This window comes from Dendroctonus ponderosae, unplaced genomic scaffold (genome assembly GCF_020466585.1).
Source record: "Dendroctonus ponderosae isolate FM_Combo_2020 unplaced genomic scaffold, Dpon_F_20191213v2 Dpon_F_20191213_10, whole genome shotgun sequence".
NCBI lineage: Eukaryota > Metazoa > Arthropoda > Insecta > Coleoptera > Curculionidae > Dendroctonus > Dendroctonus ponderosae.
In genome coordinates, this window is record NW_026017111.1 from 7,875,794 (window position 1) to 7,893,061 (window position 17,268).

Sequence of the window (17,268 nt, forward strand, 5' to 3'; positions counted from 1 at the left end):
CAAATATGGTGTGCTCGGGTGTGTCCGAATCTTCACAGAACCAGCATTGGTCGGATTCTTGCTTCCTGATCGTTTTTAAATAGCTGCCGAAGGCTCCGTGGCCGCTTATTGCCTGCGTGACGAAATGATTCACGTCCTGGAATCGTTCCTCCTGCAGCCATACGTTCAGGTCTGTGATGAACACCTTTGCCCATCCTTCGTAGTCGCCCCATCTGTCGGTCCATTTCCGGGTTAGGGTGGACCTGTGCAGCTTTCTGGAAGCTTTTCCGTCCTCCTGGATACTGCTCCTCTCTTCCACCATCAGATCCAGTGGAGGCAGCCCGGCCAGCACTTGCGCCATCTGTGTACTTATAGTCCGGTACGCTGCCGTGATGCATATAGCCAGCCTTCTGTTAACTCTGTCGAGTAGCGTTTTGTACCTTAGTGTCTTTTGCCAGGCCTTTGCTCCGTACAGCACCACCGACTGCACCGTGCTGGCCAGTGGACTTTTCTTCGCCGCTCCAGGTCCGCCTATTTTCGGTGTAAGGCTTATCATGGCGTTGATTATCCCGTGGGCCTTGTTTACAGTTTTTTGGGCATGCGCAGTCATCCGCATGTTCCTGTCCATGTAAACGCCCAGGTATTTCGCGGCCTCGGGTCCCTATGATCTCGCCTCCTATGCTCACCTCCGCGGTCCTAATCTTCCTTCTGCCAGCTACAAGTACGATTTGGGTTTTCTCGGGAGCGATCCTAATCCAATCGTTAAGCTTCTTGCTTATGAGGCCCATGTTGTAACTGGCCTTGTCTTGAAATCCCTCCAGGTCCTTTGCCTTGACCAGTAGCGCTATATCGTCTGCGTAGCCGGTTATTGCCACCCCGTCCTCCAGCTTCTCCCTCAGGATATCGTCATAAAAGATATTCCAGAGTGTGGGGCCCAGCGTGGATCCACGCCCAGCCCAGCGTGGATTCTACACGTCATGTCAAAGGCGGATCCTTCAGGATCAATTGTCTTGCGGTCTTCGAAGTATGAGCATAGGATGTTGATGAGGTACCGGTCAACTCCTTCCATGGCCTCCCTTATCTTGCTCCACTATACCGAGTTGAACGCGTTCCGTACGTCTACCAGGATTAGGAGAGCAAAGCCTCGATGTTGGGGGGCTTTGCTTTCGGTGTCCCTGACGATTTCCTGTACTTGACAGATCGCGTCCAACGTGCTCCTTCCTTTCCTGAAGCCATACTGGGTGTCCTGGATGATAGGCCTTGTGTCTGTAATCTCTTCGAGTCTCCTTTTTATCAGTTTCTCGAAAAGTTTCTACATTGTGTTGATCAGGCACAAGGGCCTGAAGGACCTTTCAGCTCTATCGTCCTTGCCTGGTTTTTCGATGAGAACCAGCCTAGCCTCCTTTCACATTTTTGGGAAGTTGCCGTCGACCAGGCATTTGTTGAACACCCGCAGTATCAGCTCCCCTTGAGCTTTGACACGCGACACTTCTACACACGGAGCGCGCCGCATATGGACACCCAAGCCCGATTTGGTCCCGAACTCCCTGCAGCACTGACAAGGGAATTTAGAAGCTGGGACGGGTTCGGGTGGGGTAAGTTGGTGAGACGGGCCAGAGGGCTCGTCTCGTTTCATCCGAGGCTGGTTTTGATTCTTTGGGCCACCTTGAGACGGTCGAGGGGGCTGGCAACCCCCAGGATCGGAAGCCTTTGCAGATTTGGCCACCGCTCGCCGTTCGTATGTTGCATACGCTCGTAGCGCGGTGTGGATAGCGAGAACCTAGTAGGGGTACTGCATTAGGCACGTCTATGATCAGCTGTCCATTGAAAGAGAAGGTCGTGACTTGACTAGAACCTACAAGTTACTCTATAGCCACCAGGGTTGCTGCCTATCTGGACCGTAACTTTCGCCGGCCAAGAGACTCATAGTTACTCCCGCCATCAATGACGACCTCGGGGGGTACAGTGTCCGGACCAGGGGCTTTCTTTTTCTTAATTTCTGAAGCCGCCCTGTCCTCCAGCCTAAATGTTGGAATCTTTCCCTTATCAATATCGTGGCGTTGCCACTGAATGACCGGGAAAGTCGGGAAGAGTTTTTCCACTTGGGTTTTTACGTCCAGTGCCGTCGGAGGCTTGAACATTCCGAATTTTTTCTTCACAATCTGGTAAGCGCGCCACCAGATGTTCTCAAGGTCGTCAATCAGCTCTCTCCATTTCGCCTGCTTACTCCGCTGGATCAGGCTCCTGAGCGCTTTTCTCTCCGTTGCGTGGATGTCCTTTAGAGCCCTGATGTCATGGGCTTCGCTTGGTATTTTCTTCTTTGCCCTTGTGAGCTTTCTCCTTAATCTCATGCACACCCTCCGCTTACCAGCGATTTCTTTGTTCCACCTCTTGGCTGTGGGCGACCTCTTTAGCAATGTGCTTTCGCCAACCGAAGTTATCGTTTTCATCAGCTCTTCCGGGGTGACGATGTTGGGGAACTGCTGGACGCGAAGTGAGAGGGCTTTGGAGAACTTCTCTGCTGTAGTTAGTAGTAGGATTCCCAGTCTATATCCACGAGTTTTGTGGCTGGATTTGGCTGCTCCGGGGTCCTGGTCCATTGCAATAGCTGTAGGTGATGCTGTGGTGGTCGCTCAGGTTTTCCTCCTACGTAAGCACCTGCCAGCTACTGACCTTTCCCCTACCGTAACGTCAATTAGGGATTTCCCCTTCGATCCTGAGAAGGTTGGAGTGTTTCCTCTATTGGCGGCCACCAGGTCGTTTGCTGACATCCAGTCCTCCAGTAGCGTCCCTCTGACGTGCCGAGGGGTAGGGGCAAATCCGAAGCACTCACTCGTGGCCGAATGCGGAGGCGACGGAGTTGATGCTGCGCACTCGGTTGCTTCTTTATTACGAATTAATTGGGTCATCGCGGATTCCGCGGAAATGATGTCCCTGGCGTGGTCTTCTTCCCCACAAGTTGTAAGTTTCAGGATCTCACGGAAGTCCCGCTCCATGAGTAGGGTTGGGCAAGGGAGTAACGACAATACAAAAGTTGGGCCAGGGGGACCCCTTAGGTCTGGGCCTTTCTCTTGGCTAACTCCCGTACAACGTACGAGCACGGAATGCGGCGAGGAAATATACGATAAATAAATACGCACTATATAACAATGCTATCGCTGAAAATGGCTACTAAGGGAGGACAACTACCCTAGCTTGACTTTGACTGAGTTTTTTGATTGGAGGCGCGAAGTCTCCTTCTCGCAATCACGACAATCTCGCTCGAGGGGAAGGAACAGGGGGAAAAGATCACCTCAGTTACCCACACAGGTTGTTCCACTGACCGGGCTCACGATAGCAAGCCTTAAGCGGTAATTGTCATCATTGGCAACTTATGGGAAGTGGGAACAGGGAACTGAGGGGAGCATGGGTCCTAAAAAAAATGACACTCTACACGCGGTAGAGTTTGCACACACGGAATCACAATTTCACTTAAACACGTAGTGTCGAAGAAGGGGAGCACGCGGTCCAAGATGCGGGGCGTTGCAGAGCAGCACGTGGTTCTGCGAAGAAAAACAGGCGCGCGGTTCAAGATGCAGGGCGTTGCAGGGCAAGACGTGGTTCTGTGAAGAAAAACAGGCACGCGGTCCAAGACGCCAGGGTGATGCTGGGAAAGCGCTGCTGGAGAGCACGTGGTGCGGGCGTTGAAATGGGAAATCCCGATCACAAGCTCACAAAATCTTAAAACCGATCACTATTGACTGCACAGAAAACCGAACTTCGAAAGGGTCGAGGTCGAGGTCGTTGCGCAGCTTCTCAAAGTCCTCATTGTCGCCGTTTGGTGAGAAGTAAACAGAGAATACTGATAGGTCCTCCAGCTCGACCCCTACGTAGCCAGTTCCCCTGAACTCTCTTTACTCTGAGGCCTCTGCTGACGTTGATGAAGACGTCCCTGGCATCGTCGCATAGTGTAGTGTTGTGGCTGAGTGCTTTATTCGGTTCCTGCCCTAGTGTCACGTTTGTGTTGTCTTCAAACATTTTCCTGCACATGAGGTCATACGCTTTGCGGCATCTGTTGAGATTTACCTGCAGAAAGCGCATGGCCGTTTCGCGTTGGTCAGCCGTGGTGTGGAGGGGCTGCGCGGTTGCTTTCTTGAACTTCTTCATATTAGTTGGGGGAAGCAGGCCGGTCCACCGCTTCTTGCGTACTGGCCTGCTGTAGCTCTGCTCCCTTGCTATTAAGCGCCTCTGTGGTTCTGGGCTCCCTTCTTGTAGGCGTCTGAGCCTCCTTCCTTAGCGCCTTCTTTACTTCCGTCAGAGAAGCCTTGAAGGCGTCACATTAGCCGCTTCCGGCTCTGTGCCCCTTCTTTTGGCATATGGGACAGCTCGGCTCCTTGGTGCACTCCCTAGTTTTTTGCCCTGCTTCCCCACAGGCGAAGCACAGTTTGGATCGGTCCGTCCCTGTGCATTTCTGCCGCTGGTGCCCGTAGTTCCAGCATCTGCTGCATCTTTGCAGATTGATCCGGGTCTCCATGCTGCACATGACCAGTCCTATTTTGATCCGTTTTTCGCATAGCAACTCCTTTGCCATACCCCTATCGATCATTAGGGTCACGGCTTGTGTATTATTGATGTTTGGCCTTAAGTCGCTTAGGCTGTAGTCGTCCTCCTTAATTTGATCAAACTTCCTGCGCAGAGCGGCAACTGCGTCCTCTTTAGAGCCCTGTGATTCCAGGCCTCTAATGTGGATGGGTTCCCTGGCCTTCTGATTGCCCACGACTTTAATGTTTTCCGCGCCGTCGTTGTTGCGTTGAAGCGTGCTACTTAACTTCTCCACAATGCCTACTTGTCTCTCCGTTGTAATTACAAGCCGGCCGTCTTTGGTGCTGCGCAACGCCTTTACACCCTCCCCAAGCTTGTTAGTCGTGAGAATCTCCTTAACGCCTCTCAGGGTTTTCTCGTAGGTTTTCCCCTTGTTACTCACAACTATGGCGAAGGTATTCGGTGAGTTCCTTTGCCTGTGTGTGGCTTGCGATGGCGTGGGCTGGCTTGGCCCATTTGGCCTGGTGTAAATAACCACTTTGCTTGTGGCATTGTGGAATATTCCTTCCAGCATTTTTCTCAGCGTTCCGGATTTTATACCCCTGGTTTGATGCGTCGCTATCACGTGTTCCCCCGTCGTCTCTTTCCTCAGGCGCGTAAGCTTGTTGAAGAGGTCTTCCTCGCTGCTGTATGCGATTTTGACCGTCTTCTTGTTGATCATAATGGCTGGCGACTTTGTTTTCCACGTTTGTAATTGCATCCGTGTTGACTGTCTGCGTACCTGCGTTCGCCGTGCCCTTTTCGGTGGTGGAACCGTATGCTTTTCTGTTATTTAGCCGCTTGTTATGTTGATCTGCCTTTTCAGCTTGACACAGATTTCCTTTATTTCACGCTTGGTGTTATTCTCGAAGAATTTTTTCAGTTCCTTTCCGAGTTTAGCGATACTTTCCAGCGCCGCAATCAATGCGAGTGCTTCCACACACGAGTGCACTCTTTTCCTTCGCGCTGGTTCCGCGCTGGCTCGTTCCTGATTGGTGTGGGAACTGTAGATCTGAGTTCGCCTGTTTGATTGTGGTAGACGTTCTCTCTCTTTCTCGGAGGTTCCCGTTGTTTTGTGGCCCTCGTCGTCACACGACGCCCCCGAGCCTATTTCCACTCCCGCCGCGGACCTCATTCGGATCGCGGCTGCCCTATCTGGCGACCTTTTCATCTTGTCGCTTCGGAAAAAAATTCCAAAAACACCCGTGCCGGTCGTCGGGGCTTTGTCCTCTTCCGGACCCCCTTCCCGCTTACTCATGTGGTTTTTTGTGTTTTTTTTTACCCTCAGTACCTAAATGCGTTGTCTATTGTCTATTGCACTAAATATTAACTAACTAAACACTCCTTATAGCCTAATTATATAGTTAATAATACTTCGCAGAATGTCTGTGGTAAACTCGCCGGAGAAAATTTTGTCTGCGACCACTAAAAGTTTGTCGCCTGCGGAAAGTTGTTCTAACAAAAGGCTGTAAAAAAGTCTACTAAACCTGCCGCACAGTTTTATGTCCGCGACACCTCAAAAGTTTGTAGCCAGCAAATTCACAGCGGCAATGCCGCAAACCCAGCGGGCCGTCTAGATGGGCCTAAGCAGGTAGCCACCCGTGCAAAATAAGGGTACGCTTGGCTGCTATTTAATCTAATGTTTTTTCTGCTTACGATTAGCCGTAATGCCTGATCCTTGCGACCTAGGAACACCTCACAAAAACCACTGCACTCCACAGATTTTTTCCTATCCGCACATAGCACTTTCACAATTGTCTGATTAGAACTTTAGTCTCTATGGCCGTTGGAATATTTCCATTTGCGGACCGCACTAGAAATCGACCGTTCACGGTGGCTGCTCGGCGCGAACTCCAACCCAAAGTAACCCTTTTTTTTTTTTTTAATGGATGATTAGGAATCTGTAATCGGACGTTCCGGGCCTAGCTACGCGATGATGTAGAGTGCCCGGCGTGTGTCGGGTTGAGGCTTCATCCAAAGACCTCCGCCGACTAAACCCTTCCCTCCTTTACCCTGGAAGCCGCCGTTAGGCATTACGTCAGGGGTGTGAGATCTATCCTGTCCCTGTCGCTCCGTTGAGTGATCTGACTTCTTTTCTCTGCGCCTTTCTTCTTGAGTCTTTATTCGCATGATCGCCCTTAGCATGTCGGTGGTTCCTTTCCATCTGGCGTCACCTTGTAGGATGATATCCCCGATGTTGCTTTTGGATACTTTGGTACCACACCCTAATTCAAACTGTAGCCTGATATTCTGGAATCTTGGGCACTGAAATATAGTGTGTTCCGGCGTGTCCTGTGCGCCACAGAACCAGCAGTCGATGTCCTGTTTTTTTTATTCTTTTAAGGTAACTTCCAAATACCCCGTGTCCCGTCATGGTCTGTGTTGTGAGGAAGTCAACCTCTTCAAATTTTCGTTTGGTCCACTCCCGTACATCCTTGATGAAGGTTTTGGCCCAACCGTCGTAGCAGCTCCATCGCTCTTGCCACTTCTCTAAAGCTGTTTTCCTGGCTTCTGATTTGTAGTCGCGGCCGTGCGCGTGGACTTGGACGACCCGACCAGAAGATCGATGGGGATTGTTCCGGCTATGGCCTCAATTGCCGTTGTCGGCACTGTTCTGTATCCGGATGCTTAAAGTGAAGCGTCTGGTGCCATGTTGGCGTCCCGTATAGCACGGCTGACGTAACCGCACTTGCGAGTGTGCTTCGCTTGTTCGATCTAGGCCCTCCCACCCTTGGTATTAGTCTATACAGTAGTGCCAGCATCCTGTTAGCCTTCTCCACTGTGTGCTTGATGTGTTTTCTCATCTTCAGATTTTTGTCAATCGTGACCCCCAGATATCTTACAGAGTCTGATGTAGCTACGGCCCTCCCTCCCACTTCTAGGACTATGTTAGTAATCTTTCTGGACGCCGCCAGCAACACCGACCCTGTCTTTTCCACCGCCACTTTGATGCCCATGCTGTCGAGAGTTTCCGTTACTTTACTCACAGCGCAACCTGCCTTTCTCTTTAGTATCTCTGCGTTTTTCGCCCTGATAATAATGCCCAAGTCGTCCGCGTATGCAATGGATTCCACACCTTTCCCCAGTTGCAGGTTTAGTACCCTGTTGTAAAATAGGTTCCATAGCGTGGGTCCCAGTATGAAACCTTGAGGCACTCCGCACGTTACCGGGATGTGGACACCACTCGGGGTTGTGATGCTTCTATCCCAGATGTATGGTGCAATGCCCCCTTTCTCTAGCGCATTTATGATTTCTTCCCGCGGGGCCGAGTTAAAAGCATTTTGCACGTCCAGGAGTATCATGAGGCACACATCTCGATGTTGGTAGGCCTTTTGCTTTGCTAGGTCCGCCGTGCTTTTTACCTTTAGGATTGCGTCGATGGTGGACTTTCCTTTGGTGAAGCCATACTGGTTTTTGGGCTCCAGTCCTTTGTTCTTCATGTCTTCCTGGAGTCGAGTTTTGATTAGTGCCTCAAACATCTTTCCCATTTCGTCTATAAGGCACAAAGGTCTGTAGGTGGTTTGTCCCTCTTTGCTTTTTTTGGGCTTCTCAATAAGTATGAGCTTCGAGTTTTTCCAGATAGCTGGAAATTCTCCCTTTTACAGGCAACTGTTTAGAACCTCCAAGAAGACCGTGGGGGTTTCCTTTGCACATGATACTAGCACTTCGCCCATAATGCCATCCGGGCCTGGTGCCTTTCGCAGGTTTTTTCCCTGAGCACTGCGTTTAACTCCTCCATTGTGAAGTTGGGAATATCCTGCGTGCTCTCGGTTTGTGCCGTTGCCTCGCTGTTTCAGGGCGTCAGCAATCTTTTTGGAAACAGCTTTTCTATTTGGAGATTTGTGGTTTTTTCGTCCGGGTAACTTCTGTTCCTCAGGTTAAGCCTCTTGGTGACGATTTGGTAGGCCTTCCCCCAAATATCACTGTCTGGTTCTGTGCAAAGCTGCTTCCATTTGCCTACTTTGCTATTGCGGATCTCTTTTTTTCAGAGCATGCTTGTTTCTTTTATGTGTTTCAACCAGTTCTTGCATGCTCGAGCGCGATCCGTGCTGCTATTGTGCCCTTGTCAGTTGCCTCCTGGAGGATATGCAAATGCTCCTAAGAGCGGCTAAGTCCGAGTTCTACCAGTAGACTGGGGGTCGTCTCGCGTTGCCTTATTTCCTCTAGTTTGTCTGATAAAGTCTCCCAGAGTGGGGAGTAGACTTTCAAACTCGCCAATGTCTCTGTTAGGAGAGAAGTAGCACGAGACGAGTACGCAGGCCTCCAGCTCGAGATGTACATATCCAGCTCCCTTGCCACAGTCTATGACCTTGTGCCTATTGTCCACATTGATGAAGCAATCACCATTGGTGTCGGAGAAGTCTATCCGTTGGTTTAGGTTGGCTTCTTGCCCGACCACCACGTCTATGATCTCTTCACCCGTGGTCCTAGCTACAAAGTCGTGTGCTGCTCTGCACCTGTTTAGGTTTACCTACAATACGGAGATTTTAGCGTCCGATGAGGTGGCACCTATCCAGGGTGGGCGCAATGCTTCCTTTCTTAGGCGCGACAGGGCCTTGCGGAATGAATCGCAGCTGGCCGTGACCAGCCGGTGCTCCTTGTCGCACACCAGGCATGTGTTTCTTGTTGCCGTGCACTCTTTGGCGATGTGGCCTCCCTTCCCGCATTGAAGCAGAGCTTTCGTCGATCCGGGCCTGTGCACCTATTCTCCGAATGGCTATAGCCCCAACACCTTCTGCACCTTGAGACGTTGATGCGTCGTTCCATCCTGGCGCGGGATAGGCCGACGCGCAGGTAGGGGTTTTGTAGCAGCTTTTCTGCCTTTCGTTTTTCGAGGCTGATTGTTACGGCCTGCGTGTTTCCCGTGTTTGGTCTGAGGTCGCTCATCCTCAAGTCAGAGTCTTCCAGTTTGCCCAGCACCCTTTCCAGCTCTTCAGCCACCTCTTTCCGGGTTACCGTTTCCTCCAGGCCTCTTACATGGATGGTTTCTGTTTTCTTAGTGGTGTCTCTTATGGCCATTTCCAATTCTGGGTCCTTAATAGCCCGCTTTAAGACTTCCAGCTGTTCTTTGTTATGCTCTGTAGTCATTATCAATTGCTCGTTTTTGCCTTTCCTAACATTTTTGATAATTTTTGTAGCGTCATTGTTATTTAATTGTGCTTTTATTTGCTTCAGCGCATCTCCATATGATCGTCCTCCCGTGTTGATAAACAGTGCGGGTGCCTTTTTGCGAGCGATTATATCCGCAGCGGCGGGTGTCCCGTTGGAAAATATGGTCACTTTCGTGATTTTACCATGAAAGATGGCCTCGGCCATCTTTCTGAGCCTGTCGGTGGTGCACCGCTTTATGCAGTGTATGGCCACACTCTTGTCGTTCTTTGTTTCTGCTTTGAGAAGTTCCAGTCTGTCCCAAAGGTTTTTTTCTTTGTCACCCTGTACGATCTTGATGATCTTTTGGCTGGTCGCTAGAGTCTCGTCTTTCCGCCATCGGGAGTGTTGTTCTAATACCGCAAACACGTCTTCAGCTTCGCTGATCTCAGGATAGCGCTGCTTATATAAAAGTTGCCTTGCTCCATATTCCTTGCTCCATATTTGTGTCTGTTGGCTTAATTAGGACAGTCTTAACCACAGTGCGCTTTGTTTGGAGTGGGTTACCTCGTATTACCTCCGTGTTGGTAAAGAGGCCCTCTTCCCACTTGATTTTCGATACCTCCACCCCATGTCTCAAATTTGTGGATGTTCGTCAGGGACTTTAGGACCCGCTCATTTGGGCTGTTGCGCCAAGCTTTTGTCTGAGTGTCTATTTCAGAGCTCATGGATATGCTTCTTTGGCATGTCGGGCATGTTTTCTCTTGTGCTGTTTGCCTTTCCGCAAGCTCTTTCCCGTCATTTGGGCTGGTTTGTGTGCCGATGTGGATTTTTTCAGCGCCAAATTGGTGTTTTGACATCCAGACCAAACCCCAGCACGTCCATCCGTTCCAGTTTCTCTAGATGTCTCTTTATTTTCCTTGCGATTTCATTTATTTCGCGCTTCGTATTTTGCTCAATCGCCTTTCCTAGGTCGGTCCCAGCTTTGGTGCATAACACCAGGGTCTCCCAGATGGTAGCATATTCGAGGCATTCCCTGGTCTTTTGGGCCTCCTCGTCGTCGCCTGTTTCTTTTTCCGCGGTCTTCGTGCGGGTCGGTGCCATCTCGATTGTCTCTCTGAGCATAAAGTACTCTGGACTCTCCCTCTTCTTCCGCTCTTCTTTTTCAATTCGCATCGACGTATCGTGTACCTTCCGCTTACGCGCCGGAGTCTTCTGCTGGAATACATCGTGCGGCGCTGCCTCAACCTACCTGTTCGTGGTTTCATCCCAAACCAGGTCAATTGTAGTTGCCGACGCTCTTCTTATACAATCTTCTCTTATCCTTGACGAATGGTTGCCCCCCCCAGAATCCATGGGGCAGCCTACCGTAGTAGGGAGAGATTCCCAGCGTAACGCCGTACCCTCCTGGGGTATATTATTTTTACTATTCGCACTCATGATTTTGTTATTTTTTTGGTGGATCGCCCCAGTCCTATCCATGGCCGTGTCGTCAGAGCCCCCCCGCGTCAGCCCAGATACCTGGTTTACCTGTGCTCACCTGCTTGGAGGTGCGGGTAGGTGGCAGAGGCTATAAGACTGCGAAGAGCTCTAAATTGCGCTTGCTCACCCCATTTGAGCACCAAACTAACCCAAACTGATTGATCCAGTCAATTCCTCTGATTCGATTGGTTTCCTAACTCGTTTCCTGACTCTGTAAATCTTACATAGTTTTGATTTGATCCCGTGCTATTCCTATTGAAACCATTGGACCGTACTAAACTTCGGTCATATGAACTTCTCGTGCGGTTGCTTTGGCCACAAGACCCTGACTATAACCATAATTGTTACGATCGGTTCCAAAAGTATTAAAATGTGGTTGTGGTTGTAATTATAAGCCCTTCCACGAAAGTTACGACGAGTATTACTGAAATTTTGTTGCCTAAAATGAAAAAACGTTTGCCACTGGCTCTAGAGAACTAACATATTTCTTGTACGTAAGAAAATGTACCTGCTTCGACTATCAAACGAGCTCTGCTATTGATAGCGTTTTGTCTAAACGCTCGTACCGTGTTCTCAACGCTGCACCGTTCTAATACACCGTGATGATAACATTTTTAGTTTGACCATTTGCCTTTTTATCATTTCATCATATTAGCTCTGCGAGAGGGTTCTGCAGGATTTGATATAGTATTGAAATAAAATCATTTCTCTTCACGTGGAGTTTGTAGAATTTATTTTGCACCTTCACTGTCTAATTTTGCTTGTATGTCAGCTAAATATCTTTTAATCGTGCTCACAATGTCTTGTACTTGCTGGAAATACTCTGACCTGATATATTCATGATCCGCTCTTAATAGTGGCTCCAGTTCTCCATGAGTTTTCTGAAATGCCTCCCATTGACCATTCACAAATTCTCTTTTTGTGTGTACATACTCAGCAGTCTGTCTAGATTTTGGATCTTTATTAATATTCACCTCTTCCACCAACTTCTTGTTAATGCTTCAATAGTTTTTTGATAGGCATATTTTCTTTTTGAAGTAGACACTGTAATATTCACTTGTACTTACTTGTACTCAAACTTTGAAAGGACTAATTTCCAATCCACAAGTCCACTTTTTCGCTCGAAGGACCAATGTTTACGATATCACCTAAAACTAAAAAGAACAACTAAATTGTAAGTTTCGTCAAAGTAATTGTTCTTCATTTTCGCTGTGAGAGCATATAATACCATAGGTTGTAAGGCCATGCAACTTCTACTGAAGCTTTATTTGAATCTGATTAATATACAAAAAACCCTAACTTATCTATATCAATGAGTACGTCATAATGTTGAATCCAGGTTGCGGTAATCGATAATACAGCGAATAATAATATCGGACCGAAAGAAACTGATAACATTAAGCGATATTAAGTAACAATAATTGGGAATAACTTACATATTCAATCTTTAGCGCGTATTGTTTCACCACAATCACCCTTGTACCCAAGTCTCAAACAGCGTTGATAGATGCCACCGATGCAGCCATATCTGACGAATCTACCGCTTCATATTTTTTTTCAGCATTTTACCGATTTTGATGGCTAAAAAAATCAGCAGGATGACGAGGATGATCTAAAGGATAATTTTCACATCTGTGGTGACGTTGTACTCGGTTTCTTGTACAATGAATATGGAATTGACCACACCATTTTCAGTGACTTCTTGATTAGTCGACTTCGCGTTGCCCATTGCCCAAATAAAGTTTTAAAATCTTAACACTTTTCTGAAGTAAGATCTGTTTAAACTTTTGTTATTCAATATTTTTGCTTTTTGAACTGGCAGGGTCGCCATGTAAAGGAACACTCTTGTAGTTGTCCCATCTACGTTTATTCATACTATGATCATTTTTCAATGCGCAGTACACCACATTACATTATGCCTGCTTGCATTAATGGTACTTACTCGGGTCAACATGTCAGCAAATATTAATTAACTATTAACCAATATGTTCAATGCTTACAATATTCGTACATTGATCTCAACCTAAATTAATAATAGGAGTATGCACTTTTGTCTATATTTCGAAACACGTTAGAGTTACACTACAATGATGAGCAGGTCAGGTCGGACGTTGTCATCGAGGTCTGGGATGGTTTGGTCAATACGAATTGTTGTTTCGGGTGGCGGCCTAAATGTCTTTATAAGCCGGTTTAGTATGGCGTTATGGCGATACCTGATGGCAGTGAGGTGTGGATTGCAATACTTGATTACGTGTGGCAGGGTATCCTTGGCGTGGCCACAGCGGCGGCACTTCTGATCGGCGGGCTCCGTTGAGTGGGACGCAGTTAACGCGGGCACCGTGTAAAAAATGGCCATTCGGCAAAGCGGGTGAAGTCGCCGGTCCTCATAAAATGGTTTGGAGGAGTGGTGGTTGTGATGACTTCGAACACCTTGCCTTGGCCTGGTTTAGCTAGTAGCCGCTGGCGGAGGTGCTCGCTCATGGCTGTCCGTATGCGGGCTTCCGCTTCTTTGTGGGCAGGGTGGTACCGTCAAGTTGGAGCTGGAGCTGGTTGGATGTGTCTATTGCCCAGCCTATACTGATCTTGACCCTCAGGCGGTGAGTGGCAGAGCGCAGACGGATCCATGTGTTAGTGATGCTAGTAGATTCATTGGAGAATTCATCTACCATGCGGCCATTGAGGTAGGCTGTCATGTCGCACGGCTGTGGGTCTCTTCGTAATCTTTTTCTTACCACGGATTTGATTGTTGAGTTGGCCAGGGCTGGACGGTCGGAGATCGTAAGATGCTGAGGATGTGGACGAGTTGGCCAAGGTCAGCGGCCAAGTTCGTGGGTAAGAGGTTCATCCATCCGTGCTGGCAGCGCATATATAAGGGTTCCGTGCTAGCACGTTGAGGGAGGTTGAGCGACCTTTTGCCGGCTGCCCTCAGCTTCCTATTAAAGGTCGTGAGTGGTCCCTTACGCACCGTGCCGTTCCTCAAACGTCTGCCATAGCGCGAGGAGATATGTGTCGACCCTTTCCAGCTTTTCTGTAATGCCGGCGAGTGCTTTGTCTGCGGATTGTGCAGTGTAGAAGCCAGAGAGGACGCCCAGATGTTTGTAAATGTCCTCTCTTCTCATCACCATGGGCTGTCCGCCTTGGATGTGGAATGGTGTGGGTATAGCCTCCTTCTTTTGTCCATCGATATGGAGAGTGGCGCATTTCTGCGTGTTGAAGCGCACGCCGGCCCAGTCGGCCACTCGTGGAGAATTTTCATCTTGTTTCTCTGAATCTACAAGTTAATTCAGTAATACTAAAATCGTTTCTACTACAAGACACGATTCGAAACACAAAAACTTAACTTGAAGATTGTTGCGTGTAGTGGACTGTATTTTGTTAAAGAACTTTTATTTCGTTAAAGTTAAAATTGTACAATATATGATGGCGACTACTTCGTCAACCACACTTGATCGCTTCCTCGTGGTTTATCTACGATCTCTTCTTCTTCACTCGGGTGCGGTCGCGTCCCTGTTGCCGCTGTTGTCACTTTGTCCGAACATGCCGCCCGCGTTGAAAAATCACTTTTTCAATACAAAATTTGCACATGTAAATTAATATAGAATCCCTTAGATACTTCTCCACTTATCAACGATGTAAGCTACACACTCCAGAATTTGTTTTTCAGCACCTTGGTAATCTCTACCTAGAATAGACGGTTCCATTCCTATCGCTCTCGACATCATTCTTCTTGGAATGTCGTCCCACCAGGAAATCACCTTCATCTTTACACTGGCTTGTCTAATCGACTTAGTGTTTTTTGGAATGAGACGATCAATGAACGATTTATCGACTTTATTATATATAGCGGAAATGTATGAATCTTTAGCCTCGACTCGGTACCATAACATTTTATCAGATAGAAATAGAACCTTCACAAAATCAAAATTATAAGAGAAGCGTTCGATCAACCATCCTAACTCGCTTTCTGTAACAGCCATTAAAATGGAATCCGGACTGAAACTCAGCCCATTCATAGATTGAGGTAAATAATACCACCATTTTATAGGTAAGAAGAAAGTTCTATCATCATGTTTCTCTCTAAAGTCAAAATCATTCCAATCCAATTTACCCCTATCCAAATTCACCTTAAAACGCTTTTCAGTGACTCTAGTTAGTATCAAAGTCACGTACCACAGTATACTTTCACCTAATTCAACATCCATTCCTCTAGAAATTTTCGTCATAATAGTACTTCGAAAGCTTATGCATACACTTTGGACGTCCTCGATATTTTTACTTTTTTCACTACTTATTAAAGCAATTTGGTCTTTGGGTATCAACACTCCCCTCAACGCATGAGTCTGTCTATATTCACAAAAGCCATAGCCTAAAAATGTTTTTGATGGATTGGCAACATGGCCACTTGCCTTTATCGTCTTGAAGACCAAATCCCTCAAAGTATTATATTCGTTTTCCCTGAAATCGTGTTCATTCTTTACTTTGTACGCTTCAATTCTGTCGTCGCCAACCACGCGCCTCATCTTCACATCGACCAGGTTTTTGAAAGTTCTCTCCTGATACTGGCATTCGCTAGCTGCCAGATTAAATATAGAATTGAACAGTAATGTCGTTAATTCGCCTGAAAGATGAGAATTCACGATGCTAAAATCCTGACCGTGGACATTACATACTAAAACATCTCCATTTTCGTCTTCTACTTCATCTAAAGGGACGTAACAAGCGCTGACCCCTTTGGGAGCTGGTACCACCTGCTTTTGTTCTTTTTGCTCTTTCCAAGCACGGGTTTCCGCTAAGGCAGACAGCAGGCTGTACTTCGCTCTCACCACTCTCCTTCCAATATCCCACATTGTATTATGTATTCTACCTTCTCCATAGGCCAAATCAACTAATTCAGATCTGCTTCTGTCTGAAAAGACTTAGTCATCTTCTTGGTAAATCTGCTTGAGTGTATTATTTATTGGTTCGCGGAAATTTTTCCAAGTACAGTGCGAGTCGTATTCGCCGTAATCGATTGTTCTGTATGGCGTCGTGTCGTATAAAAGAATATCCCGGGAAAAGTCGGCACAAATAAAACCAAACAAGCTCAGCAAAGCTCACTTGCTCCAAGGACAGATTTGATCGGTAGAAAAAAGTTCCTTTGAAAATAGCAACATTGGTGGTGCAAAATGTGCCATCTGTGGGGTTGCGCTTTTGGCACCAAAACTTCAAATTTTCTTGGGAACCAACACAGTCTCGCAGGAACATCGAAAATGGCAACTCAAAGCGCCGTACGCCCAGCACCTCATCCCGGATCTCCGAAATTCCACAAACGAGAGAACCTCGTATTACCGAAGAAATTGATTTAATTTAACTTGAGTTTAAGGAGTTCGGATCGTTGCGGATGCGGACTGGATGTCAGGTCAGCTCGCGCGCTAGAGCAATGCGCATTGATAAGACTTTGATCTTAGCCAAAAGGCCGAGAAGCGATACAATAAAACTATCTGAAAACCAACCAAATCCAAATCAATCTAAACAAAAAAAAATCCATCCCCAAAATGTGTGATCATATTTTTGCATATGTAGGTTTGTGGAGGGACTTCGATACAATTAGTTAAGTCTTTGGCTTCGCTGTATAGAGTCTCCGTGTTGCTCAGTAAGAGGTCAGGATAGGAGGGATTTATATAGGAATAGATGGAGGTATTTGCAAATTGGACAAGTAAGGGAATGAGGTTGTACATTTGGTATACTTCTTTTGTTACTAGTGGAACGTGAATTGCAAAAATGAGAATTTTATTGGCATAGATTACTGATAGTGTACATATGTCAAAATATTTATATGCGTTATCTAAGTTCTCTGGTTCAAAAGGGAATTTTAGATTTGAATTTATTTTTACTTTTGACAATTCTTCTTGCAAGTGTCGAGGAGAGATGACTGTAGGGTGAATAACATTTTGTTTAGCAAACAGAATTGCAAATGTGGTAGTATCGAATTCTTCCTTTAATTCATTTATTAATTGTGTTAGTAGATTAAGATAATCAGTTACTGTTTGAGACAAGGTTAGGGTAGTTATACGTTTAATTGTTGACATTTAGAAATGTTTTCCGGGCTTTGAAGCCGTGGTCTATCGGAATTTCTTCCTGACGTTTCGTCCACAACTGCGGTGGACATTTTCAAAGGCG